The sequence below is a fragment of the Gossypium hirsutum genome, chromosome A06 (assembly GCF_007990345.1).
Source record: "Gossypium hirsutum isolate 1008001.06 chromosome A06, Gossypium_hirsutum_v2.1, whole genome shotgun sequence".
NCBI classification, from domain to species: Eukaryota; Viridiplantae; Streptophyta; class Magnoliopsida; order Malvales; family Malvaceae; genus Gossypium; species Gossypium hirsutum.
In genome coordinates this window covers 17,448,891-17,466,812 of record NC_053429.1, presented here as the reverse complement: position 1 = coordinate 17,466,812, position 17,922 = coordinate 17,448,891, and the positions used below count along the sequence as shown (strand labels likewise).

The 17,922-nt window shown below is 34.2% G+C and overlaps 1 non-coding gene across 1 annotated transcript; it reads left to right on the top strand.

The window, feature by feature from the left end:
• Positions 1-8,946: 8,946 nt before the first annotated feature.
• On the top strand, positions 8,947-9,053 carry LOC121231425 (small nucleolar RNA R71). Its single transcript, XR_005929483.1, has one exon. It is a non-coding gene; the product is annotated as a small nucleolar RNA R71 (small nucleolar RNA).
• Positions 9,054-17,922: the final 8,869 nt, after the last annotated feature.

The window sequence follows — 17,922 nt, the reverse complement described above, 5'->3', positions numbered from 1 at the left end:
ACAGGCTTGTACTGAATTTGGGCTTGACTTCCTCTTGTTGGACAGTTTCATAACCCAATAAATAACCAGACATGTCCACCATGTATTATCACTTAAATTGGATTAAATTAACATCCTTATAACCCAATTTTGCATGGTTTTACCATCCAAGTAGGGTGGATTTATTCATGTCCATGCAAGAATTGTATTGAGCTCTATATTATATCATCTTATGGTCCCACTGTATTATTAAAACATAACACATTAAAAATAGCATGAAAATAATTTAATTTATGCATAAAATTCACATAATAAAACACAGATTTGCATATTTTATAAATTCATGTCCAAGATTGAGATTTAAGCAAAATTCACTAAATTCATTAACAAATGCTCGAGATTAGCATTATTTTTAAGTAAAAATGTGGTAAAAATGACTAGGAAAACCCTCTACAATTTAGAGTTTACACACCCCCAAACTTAATCCATTGCTCGTCCCAAGTAATGTTTCATGTAAAGCACAACTTTTTTTAAATCAATTTTGCAGTAAGATTAAGTAGCATCAATATTTACACATAACCATGCATCAAAAAAATCATGATCACAAACTCTTATCATAGATAAGTCACTCATATGCAAACATTATTTCAAAATTTTTATTCTATATGTTGGAAAATGCTAAAATAAGTTATACAGTGCATGTTTTTTAAGATCATACATAACATTCACCATTCGATCAAAGTTTCCTTATCAATCAAACAAAACAATCATAAGGTCTAATTAATGGTCCTCATATGTTGAACTTAGCACTTACTCTCCACTAATGTAGTTGGCATAATAATCCAAATCAATAGGCCTTTTATAAGGTTGTAATAAAGGATAGGCTTAAGGTAAGGATAAAGAGAAGTGAATTTTAGGTTCAGTAATCTTAACCCTATCTTTGCCTTGGATCAATTCAAGGTACATCCTTCCTGCTAATGAGTTTTTACCCTCCCAAACTTAATTTTGAAACATATGCCCAATATTTCTCAATATGTTGAGTATCTATTTTGCTCTTTTTGCTTGACATTTGAATAGAGCTTCTTTTTTGAAACATATGAAGAACATGTACATTTTTTTGTATTTTTCTTCGATCTTTGCTCACCAAGACAAGTATAGTTAAGATAGGTGTAAAAATAAGATAAAATTTAAAAAGATGATAGCATGGCTTATGATGTAGGTAAATAATAATAAAATAGTCTTTGAGGCTCAAATTAAGGTTTCAAGGGTTAAATTTATATAAGGTAGGCTTGAAAGGCTCAAACGATCCAAAGAAAATGTGCCTAAATCATGTTTAGTTTCTTATGCCTCCTAGGATTTCGCCTCAAGAAAGTTACTAAGTCAATTAGAAGAACTTAAATATTCATGCATGTTTATTTCAAAAGAAATTAAATTTTCATGGTAAAAGGCTACATAAGACCTAAGAATACACAACTATTCTATAACTTAAGATAACATAAAAAAAAAAACTCAGATAAAATCATAAATCCTGTTGATGGTCGTTAAACAAACTATAAATTCGACTAAGGCAAGTGCACCTATCGAATAGTAGTATAGTTCTGGTGACACCAGAAATATCGTATCCACGAGGACTAAAAGTACTAGCAATTACTATCTTTTTATTATCTAGCCTAAGAATTAAAGTGTGTTTTTAAACTAAAACTAATTATCTAATTAACTAAGCTTACGACAAAGATGAAGTTTGGAAAATACTTTAGTAAAAACCGATGGAGAAGACAATACCCAAGGAAGAATCCACCTAGCCTTCACTTATTACTTCTGAATTAGACAATTTATTCACTTAACTTAATCCGTAGAAATTCCTAATTTATGTTAATATCTCTTTCGAGACTAAGAACAACTGACTTTAGGTTGATCAACTGAAATCTCTTTCTAATTAAAAACCCTATTGTCGTATTAACTCGATCTATGGATTCCTTTATTAGATTTGACTTTAATCCGGCAGATTTATGTCGTCCTATCTCTAGGATTGCATTCAACTCCGCTTAATTTTTAATGATCTACTCTTAAACAGGGACTTTTGCTCCACTGAATAAGCACATCAAAACCTGAATTAATACCCTGGAATATTAAAACAAGAATTTAGAACTCACAATAAAGAATAAGAATAAGTCTTTATCATGTAATTCAAATAGTAATAAGATTCGTCATAGGGTTCATCTTCCTTAGGTATTTAGGGAGTTTAGTTCATAATAATAATGGAAAACATCTCAAAGTTTGGAAAACAACAAAACATAAAGAAACCCAAAGAACTTCTAGGAAATTGGATGGAAATCTTCAGTCTTGATGTAGATCCTGGCTCCGAGGTGATTCCGATGGCTGTCCTTCAATATTTTTCTGCCTCCAACTCTGTGGCTCCCCCCTAATCCTCTTCTAGGGTGTTTATATAGGCTTTAGAATGCTTCAAAACCCTCAAAAATGCCCTTTTTCAGAATAGAACTAGGCTTGGGCTCAGTAGGAACACGGCCATGTGCCATACTGAGTTGGTTCTTAGTCGACACGGCCATGATACACAGGCATGTGGTTTACCCGTGTGGAAGTGTCTGGGCCGTGTGAAACACTGTTTTAAGCCCAATATGTCCGTTTTTGGCCCATTTCTCACTCCTTTTGCTATCCTAAGCTCTCCTAAGTATAAAATATGAAATTAAAGGATTAGGAGCATCAAATTCACTAAAACCAAGAAAAAATCATTCATAAATATGCCAAGCATAGGGTAAAAATATGTATAAATTACGGTTTATCAAATATCCCTACACTTAAGTGTTTGCTCATCCTCAAGCAAAATCCTCAACTCACAATCAAAATAAATTCTTCTCAACTTATAATTTTCATCAATAATGTTTCAAAATAATCCACAAGCAGTCACACATTAAAAAATTAACGAAAAGAACATTAAAGTTTCAAATAGTCAAAGTTGAGCATTTCAATTATAAAATTATAGGCATCCCCCTTTATCTAAGTAATTATCTTTAATTCCAAACTAACATTGAATGACATCCTCATTAAAGGTTCACTCAAATCACTCAATGTGTTTAAGGTTCAATGATTAAGCACTCATTAGTCAAACATGAAAAGTTATTACCATAGGCTTGCATGAAAATCAGATCTCCACCACTATAAATGAGATGATACACAAATCAAAAGGTCTTTGAAAGGTTGTAACGGGGCTTTGGGTTAAGGTGTGGATAAAGGCTAAAAAAGAAACGGTTAGAATCGAGATTAACTTGATAAATTACCTAACTGGAAAAATAACTAACATCAATAAACATGAGTTTCTTCTCAGAATATGGAATTAAAAACTTAAGCTTAAAAACAAGGAATTACTACCAATATGTATGTATTTATGTATGTTTTTTTTAAGAATAAAAACAAATATTTATATAAGAGAGAATTATATGATTCGAATGAAAGAACATAGTTAGACAATTAACCAATTCAAATCTCGACAAAAAAGGAGTCAATAAAATGGGAAAAATTCTCAACGAATCAAAAAGTATGATAAAAGGGTTAAATTTTAGGGTAAATTAAAAAAATAGTTTGTTAAGCTCAAGGGGGTTCACTAAGGGTCAATTGTGTGGGTAGGCTTTTTATGGGGGAAAAATTGAGTTAAAACATAAGTGCCTTTATCATTTTAGTATATCAAATCAATGGTGTGGTCTCGACATGTGTAATCGATGCAAGTTCTAAAATAACAAATCAATGTTCACACACTCATAATTAATAAAATAGTGAGCACGAAGGATATATGCTTTAAAAGGCTCAAAATCTCACAGAAATTATGGGTATTTGATGTCAACCCTGTAAATTCAAAACTTCAAGATAATACCTCAATTCAGGGAAACAACCTAGCAATTTTAATTCTCAAAAGTTTCAACTAATCGTACTTGATTCTCTAATGTCTTAAAGTTTAAACAATCAATGCACAGCTACTTATGATTTAATTCAAAACATATCAATAAAAATCATAAATCAATCAAAATTTACTCTAATAATAATATGAGAAAATTATTTGAGAACAAGCTTAAAAATTCAGGGATTTTCTAATAATCACATAGATAACCTCCCCACACTTAAGATGTACATTGTCCTCAATGTACAAAAATAGTTAATAAAAATATAAGCATAATATCATAAGAGAGGGGGCGAAGCGAAGCTGCCCTGAAAATTTGGATGAGATCCTTGAAGTAGCAAGAGCAAGAATTGTAAAGGAAGCCGAATAAGAGGCATGATTCTGAGGTACAAAAAAAACACCATTGTGGAAGAGAATTAGGGGATAATGCGATAATAATCATAAAGATAAGCAGAGTTTAAAATATAAAACCATAAGTTTTCGAAAAATACAAAAGACACAATAAAGTTTAAATAAAAATAAAAGTAAAAATAAAAATAATAGTAAAATAAAGGGACTCAAAAGTCCTCATCATCAGAGTCGTGAGCCGGTGGCATAGGAGAAGAACTATGGAGGTGGTGACAAATCTGTCGGAGAGTGGCATCGATGCTGTCGAATTGCTCGAAACACTGCTGATCAAAACGAGTGAATCGCTCGGATAAGTCTGCCAAAGTGGCAGCAGGAAGTCGGTGACGCGGTGGTGGTGGTGAAGGTGGGTCCTCGTGAGAGGGAGGGACATCGTTAGTAATGTCCTTTGGCTCATTTTAGTCAACTGACTAGACGAGTCTGTACTGAAGGGGGTCAACTCCACAGTGTCGCTCTATCATCCGCATGTGGATCATACTGGAAATTCCCTACGGAGACATCTGGCCAACTAATCTGAGTGTCGATGACATCTCTAGAGTTACGAAAAGGCCGAAGTGTCGAGCGAGGCGAGTCACGTAAGGGCCAAGGCAGATAGGGCCCCTCCTATGGCGATCCGTCAGGTGACGAAAGGCGAGGGCGATAAAATATGCCAAGTCAAATACTTGGCCAGTCACCATGCTCCATAGGAAGTACGCGTCAGTGGTGCTAACTACTCCGATGCTCTCTCTCCTCCCAGTCAAAGTGTGGGCCATTATGGCGTGAATTTAGCGTAGTGCTGGAGGGAGAGAAGTCGCTTTCGAGTGACTCCGTCATAGGGAACCGTGCTCACCATAAGGTCAGTCTAACAGCAAGATGACGAATAGTGTATGTGACGATGAAGCTGTAGGAAATTTTTCTAAAGCCATGAACTCCTCCTGTAGAGGCCCAAAGTAGCTCTAAATTCATGTACACTCATATGCCTAACAAGTCACCAAGTCGGAAAACGATAGTACCAGCCTCGCCTTGTGTGTTCATCACGTGCTATAGGTGAAAAGTAGTGTAGAACTCCAATTTTAGCTCTGAATATGTGGGCTCGATGATTGCAAAGAACTGATCCCATCGCGCGGTATCAAGATGGAAGCGAACAAGGTAAGCAAGTTGGACCTGCTCCAAAGTAGCCCAGTCAATAAATCAGCCCACTCCCAATGGTCATACTCGTAGAACCTAAAATAGGTCGTCCTGTAGGCTTGATGAAAATCGAAGTAGAGGGTGGCGAGCTTCGGTCGAAGCGTTCGAGGAGGCTGCGCAAGGACCCTTCCGCTTTTTCGAAGCGGGAACTGTAATCTTTTTATCTCGTGAGTTTGTCATTATATGCGTCCAAGAGTAACAGAATCTAAATAAGAACACAAATAGGCAATAAAACAGCAAGTGAATAGCGATGTAGACAAATTGTAGATCTAACTACATTAAAAGAATTAAGTAGCTACTAATTAAATTTTCAACTTATATTGACTAATATGATAAACTAAATATGAGGCTTCTAAGAAAATAGCAAACTTAATGGAATGATCCTAAACTAACCAGCTAAATAAACTTGAACTTAATGGCATAAAAAAGTAAGGCTAAAGTAAGAACAAAAGATGAATAAAAGGCATGGCATAATACTTCTAATAATAATAATAATAATAATGATAACAAAATAAAAATAAATAATGAAAATGATGGAGGATTTGGTAAAGAGAGCGTGACCGATGGTGGTGGTGACAGGTCATTGGAGGACCGTGGTCGTAGCTAGTGGTGCTGACGGTAGAAAACAGGGGCGAGACACGGGCGTGGAAGGTCAGGCCGTGCGGCATGCTGTGGAAGTCGGTAGAAAGGAAAAAGAAAAGAAAGGAAAAAGAAGAAAGGAAGGGGGAAAGAAAGAAAGAAAAATGGGGAGATAGGGGAGGAGGGGGTTCGACCAGTGGTGCTGGAGGCCGAAAAAGGGCGTCGGCATGAGGAAAGTGCTACGGCGGATAAGGGGGAAAGGGTTGGTGACGAAGAAGAAGAAAAAGTTAGGATTTGGGGGGTTTAAAAAGGGGCACGACCGTGTGAGACCCGTATTGGGCCACACGGCCATGTCGCACATCCGTGTGGATCTCGTCCAACCCGTGTTTATCATGAAATTCGAATATGTAATCGTCACACGGCCTGGGGACACCCCTGTGTGGCTGTTCCGTGTGGTTCACACGGCCGTATCGTACGATTGTGTGCGGTGTTATTCACTTCTCTCACGCCCGTGCGGCACCCCAAACGCAAGTGTGTCCAAACACACAGCCGTGTGGCTAGCCCGTATAGCTCCATGACTTATTTAAAATTTAAAAACTTAGCTCCAGTTTTCACACGGCCTTGGACACGCCCGTGTGTCTAGGCCGTGTGCTTCACACGGTCGTGTCGCACGGCCTTGTGGATTGAATTTATGGCCGTGTGGCTCGATACTTGGGGAATTTTTTAACCTTGTTTCCACACGGCCAAGGACATGCCCATGTGTCTAGGCCATGTGGGCCACTGTACCTACATAAAAACACTAAAAAAAGCTAAAATAAATGAGTTAGTGGTGTTAGTGCTCAGGTTGCCTCTTGAGAGGCGCTTATTTAGAGTCTAAGCTCGACTTACCTCTCATTCGCATGATTACAGTGGATTGAAGAGTTGAAACTCCTCACTTCTGCTATCAATTCTATTATCCTCATAAAGTTTAAGTCCAGTAATATTCACCTTGAACGTGCCAAATTGAGAATGATTTACCTCGACTTTACCGTATAGGAAAATATTCAGTACCGTGAAGGGAGTCGCTCCATTTGTATTAAGCTCTGAGGTAGCAATTCGGGGGTCCTTTTCATCTAACAATACTTTATCCCCAGCCTTAAATTTCGTTGTTTCATTTCTACGCTTATCGAGATGTCGCTTTGATTTATCGTGTGCTTTTGGTTTCTCAATGACATGTGTTCGCCATTCGTCTAGTTTATCGATCTGAAACCTTCGTTCTTCATGAATCGATCAGTTTTTTGTTGTATAGATTAGACTGGAGCTCTATCACGTTCTTCCTAGGGGAGTCCTGCAAAGGAGGTTTAGTTGTAACATTATTTAGGTTAATAGAACTTAAACAATCGTCTCGATTACTAGATATTTTAGCAGAATCACGAGCTTGAAGTTTAATTGTTTCATCACCTACACGAAGTATCAATTCACTTGTGCCAACATCAATGATAGTTCTAGCAGTTGCTAAAAAGGGACTTCCTAAAATTAAAGGCACGTCATTGTCCTCTTCCATGTCTAGAACAACCAAATCAATGGGGAATATAAATTTATCAATTTTAACGAGTACGTCTCCAATAATACCCCTAGGAAATCTGATTGTTTTATCTGCTAATTGAATGCTCATCCTAGTTTGTTTGGGTTTCCCAAGACCTAATTGTTTAAACATTTTATAGGGCATGACATTAATACTTGCCCCTAAATCAGCCAAAGCATTGTTAACATTTAAACTACCAATTAAACAAGGGATCGTAAAACTCCTTGAATCTTTCAATTTGTTGGGTAGCTTATTCTGTAGAATGGCTGAGCAAACTGCGTTCAACTTCACATACGACGCCTCATCCAACTTCCACTTATTTGCTAAAAGCTCCTTTAAAAATTTAACTGCGTTTGGCATTTGTGAAAGAGCTTCAATAAATGGTAAGTTAATATGTAATTTCTTTAATAATTTAAGGAATTTACCAAATTGTTTGTCCGAGTGGCCTTTCCTTGTCGCGGTGGGGTATGGCACACGAGGTTTATATTCTCTACTTACCAATTTTTTCTCACTGTGGTCCACCTCATCCTTACCTTTACTTACCACAAGTCCTTACTTCGGTTCTGGTTCAAGTTCAACTAACCCTTCTTCATCTCAAACAATAATCGCATTAAGTTGCTCCATTGGGTTAGTTTTAGTATTATTCGGCAAGCTATCTTGTGCTCGCTCAGAAATTAACTTAGCAAGTTGTCCTATTTGAGTTTCGAGCCCTTGAATCGATACTTGCTGATTTTTAAGGACTGTCTTCGTATTCTGAAAATGAGTTTCTGACACCAAGATGAATTTTGTTAGCATCTTCTCAAGGTTCGACTTCTTTTCCTGCTTGTAAGGTGATTGTTGAAAACCTGGGGGATGTTGTGGCCTTTGATTTCCTTGCCCACCCTACGAGAAATTGGGATGGTTCCTCCAACTTGTATTATAAGTGTTGCTGTATGGGTTATTTTGAGGTCTAAAATTATTATTACCCATGTATTGAACTTGTTCCTCCTCGGTGCTAGGGTTGAAAGTTGGATAATTTGTGTGTACTCCACCTCCACTTGAATCACACCTCATCACTGGATGTACCTGAGTAGAACTATACAAACCGTCAATCTTTTTATTTAAAAGTTCTGCCTAGTTAGATAGTATAGTAACCGCGTCGAGGTTGAAAACACCAGTAGCTTTTGTCGGCTTCGTTCTCATGACTTGCCACTAATAGTTATTCAATAACATATCTTCAATAAATTCATAAGCCTCTTCAGGTGTTTTGTTGTTCAATGTTCCACCAGCGGCTGCGTCAATAAGTTGCCTTGTTGAGGGGTTCACACCGTTGTAAAAAGTCTGAACCTGCAGCCATAGAGGTAACCCATGGTGAGGGCACCTTCTTAATAAGTCCTTGTATCTTTCCCATGCATCATTCAGAGTTTCTAGATCCATCTGCACAAAAAAAGATATATCATTCCTCAATTTCACCATTTTAGCCGGTGAAAAGTATTTTAGTAAAAAAATTTCAGTCATTTGTTCCCAAGTTGTGATTGACCCTCAAGGTAACGAGTTCAACCACTGTTTAGCTTTGTTCTTCAATGATAATGGAAACAACCGAAGGTGAATGACATCCTCAGAAACGTCATTGATCTTAAAAGTGTTGTAGAGTTCCAGAAAACTTGCCAAATGAGTGTTTGGATCCTCGTCCTGCAAACCACTAAACTGAACAAACTGTTTTATCATTTGAATCGTGTTAGGTTTCAGTTCAAAATTATTTGCAGCAATAGCAGGTCTAACTATACTCGATTCAACTCCTGTTAAAGTAAGTTTAGCATAATCATACATAATACGAGGAGTAAGATTCTGATTTACTGGGTCTGTAATAGCCACAGGAGGTAACTGATTATTTTGATTATCAGTCATCTCCTCGATTGTGGTTTGAATATCATCCTCTTGTCCTTCCTCTATGTATTGTAGGCTTCGCCTTATTTCTCTTCTATTTCTGCGAGCTGTGCTTTCGATCTCACTATCAAAAAGTAGAGGTCCTGACGAGTTCCTTCTAGTCATAAACTATAAAAACCTGCCCGAAGTAAATAAAAAAAATTAGTAATTTAAGCAAAAATTAAATTAAATTGCAATAAAAATAAAAAAAATGGCTAAAGTAATAAAAATTAAGCGTTCCTAATATCTTAGTCCCTAGCAACGACGCCAGAAACTTGATGGTTGTTAAACTAACTATAAATTCGACTAAGGCAAGCGTACCTATCGAATAGTAGTATAGTTCTGGTGAGACCGAAAATATCGTATCCACGAGGACTAAAAGTACTAGTAATTACTGTCTTTTTATTATCTAGCCTAAGAATTAAGTGTGTTTTTAAACTAAAACTAATTATCTAATTAACTAAGATTACGACAAAGATGAAGTTTGGAAAATACTTTAGGAAAAACCGATGGAGAAGACAATACCCAAGGAAGAATCCACTTAGACTTCACTTATTACTTCTGAATTAGACAATTTATTCACTTAACTAAATCTGTAGAAATCCCTAATTTATGTTAATATCTCTTTCGAGACTAAGAACAACTGACTTTAGGTTGATTAATTGAAATCTCTTTCTAATTAAAACCCCTATTATCGTATTAACTCGATCTATGGATTCCTTTATTAGATTTGACTCTAATCCGGCAGATTTATGTCGTCCTATCTCTAGGATTGCATTCAACTCCGCTTAATTTTTAATGATCTACTCTTAAACAGGGACTTTTTCTCTACTGAATAAGCACATCAAAACCTGAATTAATACCCTCGAATATTAAAACAAGAATTTAGAACTCACAATTAAGAATAAGAATAAGTCTTTATCATATAATTCAAATAGTAATAAGATTCATCATAGGGTTCATCTCCCTTAGGTATTTAGGGAGTTTAGTTCATAATAATAATGGAAATCATTTCAAAGTTTGGAAGACAACAAAACATAAAGAAGCCCAAAAAACTTCTAAGAAATTGGATGGAAATCTTCAGTCTTGATGTAGATCCTGGCTCCGAGGTGATTCCGATGGCTGTCATTCAGTATTTTTCTGCCTCCAACTCTGTGGCTCCCTCTAATCCTCTTTTAGGGTCTTTATATAGGCTTTAGAATGCTTCAAAACCCTCAAAAGTGCCCTTTTTCCGAATAAAACTAGCCTTGGGCTCGGTAGGGACACGTCTATGTGCCATACTGAGTTGGTTCTTGGTCGACACGGCCATGACACACGGGCATGTGGTTTGCCCATGTGCCTCACACGGGTGTGTGGTTTACCCGTGTGGAAGTGTCTGGGTCGTGTGAAACACTATTTTAAGCCCAATTTGTCCGTTTTTGGCCCATTTCTCGCTCCTTTTGCTATCCTAAGCTCTTTTGAGTATAAAATATGAAATTAAAGGATTAGGAGCATCGAATTCACTAAAACCAAGAAAAAATCATTCATAAATATGCTAAGCATGTGGTAAAAATATGTATAAATTATGGTTTATCACCTGCTTGCATTTAGACTAACTTATGGACAAAAACTTTTTCTGAACATTCATTTATTTCAACATACTTATATGGAAAAGATTGAAACATACTTGGAAATTTAAAAATTTACGCAAATATTACCTTACCCCCTTTAAAAAGAAGCAATGAATGAAAACTGAACACCAGGTAGAATAGCAAGAAAGAGAGGTGAGTCATAAAGACTGCTTAAATACCAAGTCTTTCTCAAGAATCCAATCCTAGACATGTTCATTCCCATTACAACATCAATTCATTTTTTTCTAATGAAGAGACATTAAGCTTATTTTATTCATGCTGATGAATTAATTCTGAATCCATTTGTAAATTAATTCACTTTTGATGTTCATGGTGTGATTTACCTAAATCCTAAAGTAGTCATTGACCATGCATATGCAACTCATATGCTTTGATATAAGTAGAGGTTTATGCTCTAACGATGATCGAGCTCATAGCTGATATGTTGGGTACATGACTTGTGTATGGTATTGCTTTACTAACAACAGCAAAATTCATAGCTCAATTAAAGAGTTAATGATATCCTCTCATTGGCATTATATGGATTGATAAATATGGAACGTGACCACATGTTGCTTGTTCTCGAATGAGCAATTTATCACAGTCAGTTGTTGACAGTGATCATAGTAATCATTAAGAAAACACAATGGTGACAATGAGATAAAATAGGATTGCATTGAATGAATGGATTTAACTTAAAAGGAATCAAAGATATCATATGAGGGTAACACACACATGACGAGTTCATTGGACAAAGTAGTTGGATGAATTGATTTCGTAAAAAGTATACAATAAGGAGTTTTTAATCGTGGTACTTCTTGTGGACTGACTCCATGATTAAGTAATTTCAAATTATCAGAACGATGCTTCTCAGCATAATTGCAATCATTAGAGCCTAATTGTATATGTTCGATTGGTCCCTCTGTTAGCTCAACAAAAGCTCAATCGTACTGCATTTCAATCAGAAGAATATTCTACGACTTTGGGAATAATTTAATTGAGTCGATTTATTCGATGTGGAATTAAATTAGGTGATCGTGAGAATTGTTTAACTAAAGAATTTGATTAAAGAAATTTATTGAAAAAATAATTTGGAAAATCTAAGTGATTTTTAGAAAAATTAATTTTTATCAAGTAAAATTAAATTAATCAAATAAGATAAAATTAGTATGATATTTTTGGAAGTTAATTTTCAAGTTAGACAATTGGCCCAATTGGTTATAAAACTTGAAAATTAGACATGAGATCATCAATTGGTCTTAAGAGCACAAAACCAAGACTAAGACCCAAAAACTGGTCGAACCGAGCCCAGTATGTGAATCGAGTCGACGGTCCAACCAGTGGCTAGACCGAACCAATTGGCTCGTCATTGACCTGAATTAAATCGGCAGCAGCCGGACCGGTTCAAGGTGTCGTAAGGGTGTTGCACCTACATCACTGAACACAGCGGTGCCGGTGACTGTAACGACGACATCCCAGTAGCCGGCGGCAGTTGGTTGCCGGTGTTTGAGTAGTGGAAGAGTTATACTCCTACTGGGACTCTACCAGAGAATTTGATTTCAAATTAATTATTCCAAAAATAATATTATTTTAATGGTTTAATATTAAATTAAATTTAATACTTATCTTAATATTATTTTATTAATTTAATATTGAAGTGATTATCTTAATATTAAATTTAATTTAATATTTATCTTGTAGATAAACATTCTATTATTTTAATAAGGTTTAATATTAAAGTGATTAAGTTTAATCATAGTTGAACTCGCTAAACTCTCCTTATATCATATTTATCTCATTTAAAACTTGACCCAAAAGTTTAGAGAAATTAGAAAACTACCTCACTGGTAATTTTTGTGAAAAATTTTCTAATTCAAAGCGAGCCCACGCTCGACAGACGTGAGCTTGAGGATAGTAGAGAAGACTACTCGATCAAAGCACTCATTCTAGACTAATCGAAAAGGTACAATTCTGATTAAGTGTTTATTACTTTAGACATCATAACCAAGATCTTGTTTTGGAAAAATTTTTAGAACTCTAGTTTTTCCCTAAATTTATTTTCTGTTACACTTTTCAAACCCACTTTTTCCAACATGTACATCACAAAGCAAATTTATTAACCATTCTGCTTCTTTAGATGCAACAGCTAATGCAATAAATTTGGTTGCCATGGTGGAATCAGTAATACATGTTTGTTTCTTGGAACCTCAAGAAATGGCGCCTCTACCAAGAATGAAGATCCATCCACTAGTAGAAGCATGATCTTCCAAACTTGTAATCCAACTAGCATCTGAATACCCTTTTGAAACTGAAGGATATCCATTATAACACAACCCATAGTTAATAGTTTTTTTAAGTACCTAAGTACTCTATTCAAAGCTTGTCAATGCAAACTACTTAGATTACTTTTGTACCTACTCTATTTCCTAACAGTATATGCAATATTTGGTTTTGAACAAGTCACTATATACATAAAACAACAAATTAGACTTTCATATTTCAATTGATTATTTTTCCTACCAGCATTAGATACTAATTTTATTTGAGGGTCCATAGGTGTAGATGCTGGTATACAATTGAAAAGATCAAATTTTTTAAGCACATTTTCAATATAATGTGATTGTGATAAAGCTATGTGCTTTCCTTTCGGGTTTTTTAATCTCAAGAATAACATCTGCTACATCTATATCCTTTATAGCAAATTTGTTTAATAAGAATTTCTTTGTTTTTTCTATTTGTTCCAAATTTGTGCCAAATATGAACATGTCATCTACATATAAGCAAATTATGAAACCTTTTTCATTTTCAGATTTGCTATATATGCACTTATCGGATTCATTTATTCTATAGCCATTAGTTAGAACAACCTTGTAAAACTTCTGGTGTCATTGCTTGGGTGCTTGTTTAAGTCCATATAGAGATTTAACAAGTTTACATATCTTATGCTCCTGTCCTGGAACAACAAGCCCTTCTAGTTGTTCCATGTATGCTTCCTCTTCTAATTCATCATTTAAAATTGCAGTTTTAACATCTACTTGGTGAACAACCAAATTATACATTGAGGTAAGTGATATTAAGAAACTAATCGTAGAAATTCCTGCTAATGGAGCATAAATATCAAAGTAATCAATACCTTGTTTTTGTATAAAACCTTTGGCTGTCAACTTTGTTTTAAATTTATCAATGGTTCCATTGACCTTGTTTTTATTTTTGAAGATCCATTTACAACCTATTGGTTTGGAACCCGGTGGAAGATCAACTAACATCTAAGTTTGATTTCCCATTATTGAATCTATCTAATTATTTATTGCTTCTTTCCAAAAAGCAAAGTCTTGAGGTTTCATTGTCTCTTCAAATGTAATAGGATCATATTCCGTATTATAACAATAAGGTATCTTATTGCCTATACTTTAACATTTTCCTTCTATAAGGAACATAATAAAATCTGGTCTAAAATCTTTGACTTGTTTAATCCTTTTACTTCTTCTTAATTCTTGACAAAATTCATCATTATTATCAATTTGTTCCAATAGAGTCTCATTCTCATTTGAAGAATGAATTAATTGTTGTGGCTACAATTGTCTTGAAATAAAATTAAATATATTTTCATCAAAAATAGCATCTCTTAATTCAATAACAGTATTAATTGAAATTGAATCATTTGGTTCGATTACCATGAACCTATATGCCTTGCTATTATGTGCACATCCTATAAATATGAATTCAATTCCTCTTTTACCTAACTTTTTACGTTTAGGTGTTGGAACTTTGACAATAGCTTTACAGCCTCAAATCTTCAAATAATTAAGGTTTGGTTTCCTTTTATCCCATTGTTCATAGGGGGTTATTTTAGTTTTCCTATTAGGAACTCTATTCAATATATGACAAGCTGTTAGAATAACTTATCCCCAAAAACCTTATCCAAAACCTAAATATGATATTATTCAATTTACCATTTCAATTAAGACTCTATTTTTCCTTTCAGCTACTCCATTTTGTTGTGATGTGTAAGGGACTAAAACTTGATGGATAATTTCAGTGGATTCAAAATAACTTGGATTATAGTATTCTCCACATTTATCCGATTTTAAGCACTTGATAAATGATTCACATTGAAGTTCAACCTAAGATTTATAAACTTTAAATTTATCAAGTGTTTCATCTTTTGAATGCAATAAATATACATAGCAATATTTAGAATAATCATCATAGCAATATTTAGAATAACCATCAATAAAAGTAACAAAATATTTCTTTCCACCTAATGTAGGAATACTATACATGTTACATAAATCACTATGTATCAAATCAAGCAACTTTGTTTTCCTTTTAACCTTAGAAAAAGGGTTTCTCGTAATTTTAGTCAACATACATGTATTGCATTTTTCAATATTATTATTAAAAACATGAATTAAATCTAACTTATGCATATCATTCAATTTTCTATAATTCAAATTACCTAATCTATAATGTTGTAAACAAGAAGATTCAACCATATAAACAGAAATAATATTTTTATTCTTATTAATAATTTTGAGTTTGAACATGCCCTTATACTTATACCCTTCCCTACAAAAATTCCTCCCTTAGATAGAATAAACTTATTTGTCTCAAAAACAAGTTTGAAACCAAACTTATTTCACAAACTTTCAAACAATAATTTATTCCTAACTTCTAGTATATAATATACATCATTCAAGGTTAAAACCTTTACAGAAGTGAATGGTAGTCCAACAGATCCGTTGCCTTTGATTGTTGCAGTGGAAGAATTTCTCATGTACAAGATATTATCATATTCACATTGTGTGAACTTTGTGAACATGCTTTTGTCTTTGCACACATGTTTGGTTACTCCAGTATCAATCCACCATGCATTATCATCTTGTGCCATATTAATTTCAGAAATCATGGCAACAAACTTTTTGTAATTATCAGCCTTAGAAGATGATTTCTTCTTTAAAAATCGACATTCATTCTTGAAACGTCCTGACTTACCATAATGATAGCATGAGCCCTTTTGTTTTTTTTTTTGAACTTAGGTGCTTTATTAATTTGTTTGAACTTTCTCTTGGATGGTTTAGTAGTTTGTACTTCCTTCGTAACATGCATTTTGGCATTTTTTAGAATCTAAGTGCTAATCTTGCTTTTGATATTCTTCTTCAATACAAAGATGGTTTGCTAAAGCCTCAAGAGATTTTCTTTTTCTTATGTTTTGGACTTCTTTTAAAGTCTTTCTAGAATGGAGGAAGTTTGTCTATAATGGAGGATATAACAATCATTTCATCCATTTTCATATCGTATTGCGTAAATTGATTCAACATTTTTTCAATGTCACGAAATTGTTCCATAATAGAACAACCATCAATCATTTGATAATTATTGAAACGACTAATAAGAAAGTTATTACTTGTAACATCTTCGGTCATGTATCTTGTCACCAATTTGTCCCATAATTCCTTAGTTGTGACTTCATTTTGGTAGGTGTCAAACAAAACATTGGATAAACCATTCAATATGTGGTCTATGCACAAGTAATCAGCATTGTCCCATTTTTGTCTTTCTCAAGTTGCAACAACAGGTTCATTTTCATTCTCTTTTGGTCTTGGAGTATCCAAAACATAGGCAATCTTTAAAGTTGATAATAAGAAGTGCATCTTTTTCTACCATCGTTGGAAATTACCACCACCAAATTGATCAAGTTTGACAAAGTTGGAAGCCAACTCCCTTAGTGTTCCACTTTCATGTGTTGTAGTATTCATCATGATAATAAAACCTTAAAATTGTTAGTACAAATCTTCAGTGAGGAAAATCTTGAACATACGAATGGAACACGAACAACAACTCGAACAGAAAATGAAGAAATAGGACAAGGATCCAAAGCGTATATCAAGCCACTATCTTTAAAGTTCTATTCACCCTCACCTATACTTGGTGTGCAAATGAGATTTAAGCAAATGAACATTGATGATATAATAAAGTCCGATGACTATTTGCATTTTGCACTAACAAAAAAAAAGTCCACTAAGCACTGGGCAATGTATAATAAGAAAATCGATTTCTATAAAAAAAATTTGCAGTAACTCTTTATAGAACAATCTAGTAATATTATAAAATGGAGGAAAGATAGAAAGAATTTTTAGAACTTGTTGGTATATTTCCAAATGAAATCCCATTCCTATTTATAGGAATTTCATGTCTTTTCTAAAGACATCTTTCAATAGGTGTCTTTTCTAAATAATAATATCTTTAAAAGAGACATAATTATTCATCTAATATCTCTTGATTAAACATAATTATTCAAATAATATTGTTTGAATAGTCATAATTCTTTGTCAATAACCAAAAAGATATATTTTTGATTAATTACACCCTTTCATTTATAGTTATTGGAACACTATAAATATTGTAGAAACTGTTCCAACAGTGCAGCCATCCCCATGACAATATGTGATATGTTATTATGAAGATCGAATATAGTCTTAGTGGATCTACTCAGGGACGAAGTCAAGAAATTTTTCTTGATGGCAGAATTAAGTTGTATATTCTTATAAGAGCTAAAATGTAATTTTACAATTTTAATAGTTTATATATTTATAACTTTTAAAAGATTAAATCAAAATTTTATCATTTTAAGGGAGGCCAAACTGTAATTTTACCTTTTACTAAATTAAAGGGTCAAAATAAAATTTTTCATTTTTAAGGGGTCAAGTCTCCTACCCGCCCGTCTTCACCTTTAGATCTACTGCGTAATACCAAGTAGGAGATTCACATAGTGATCAAGTTACACTCTTGTAATTTATTTT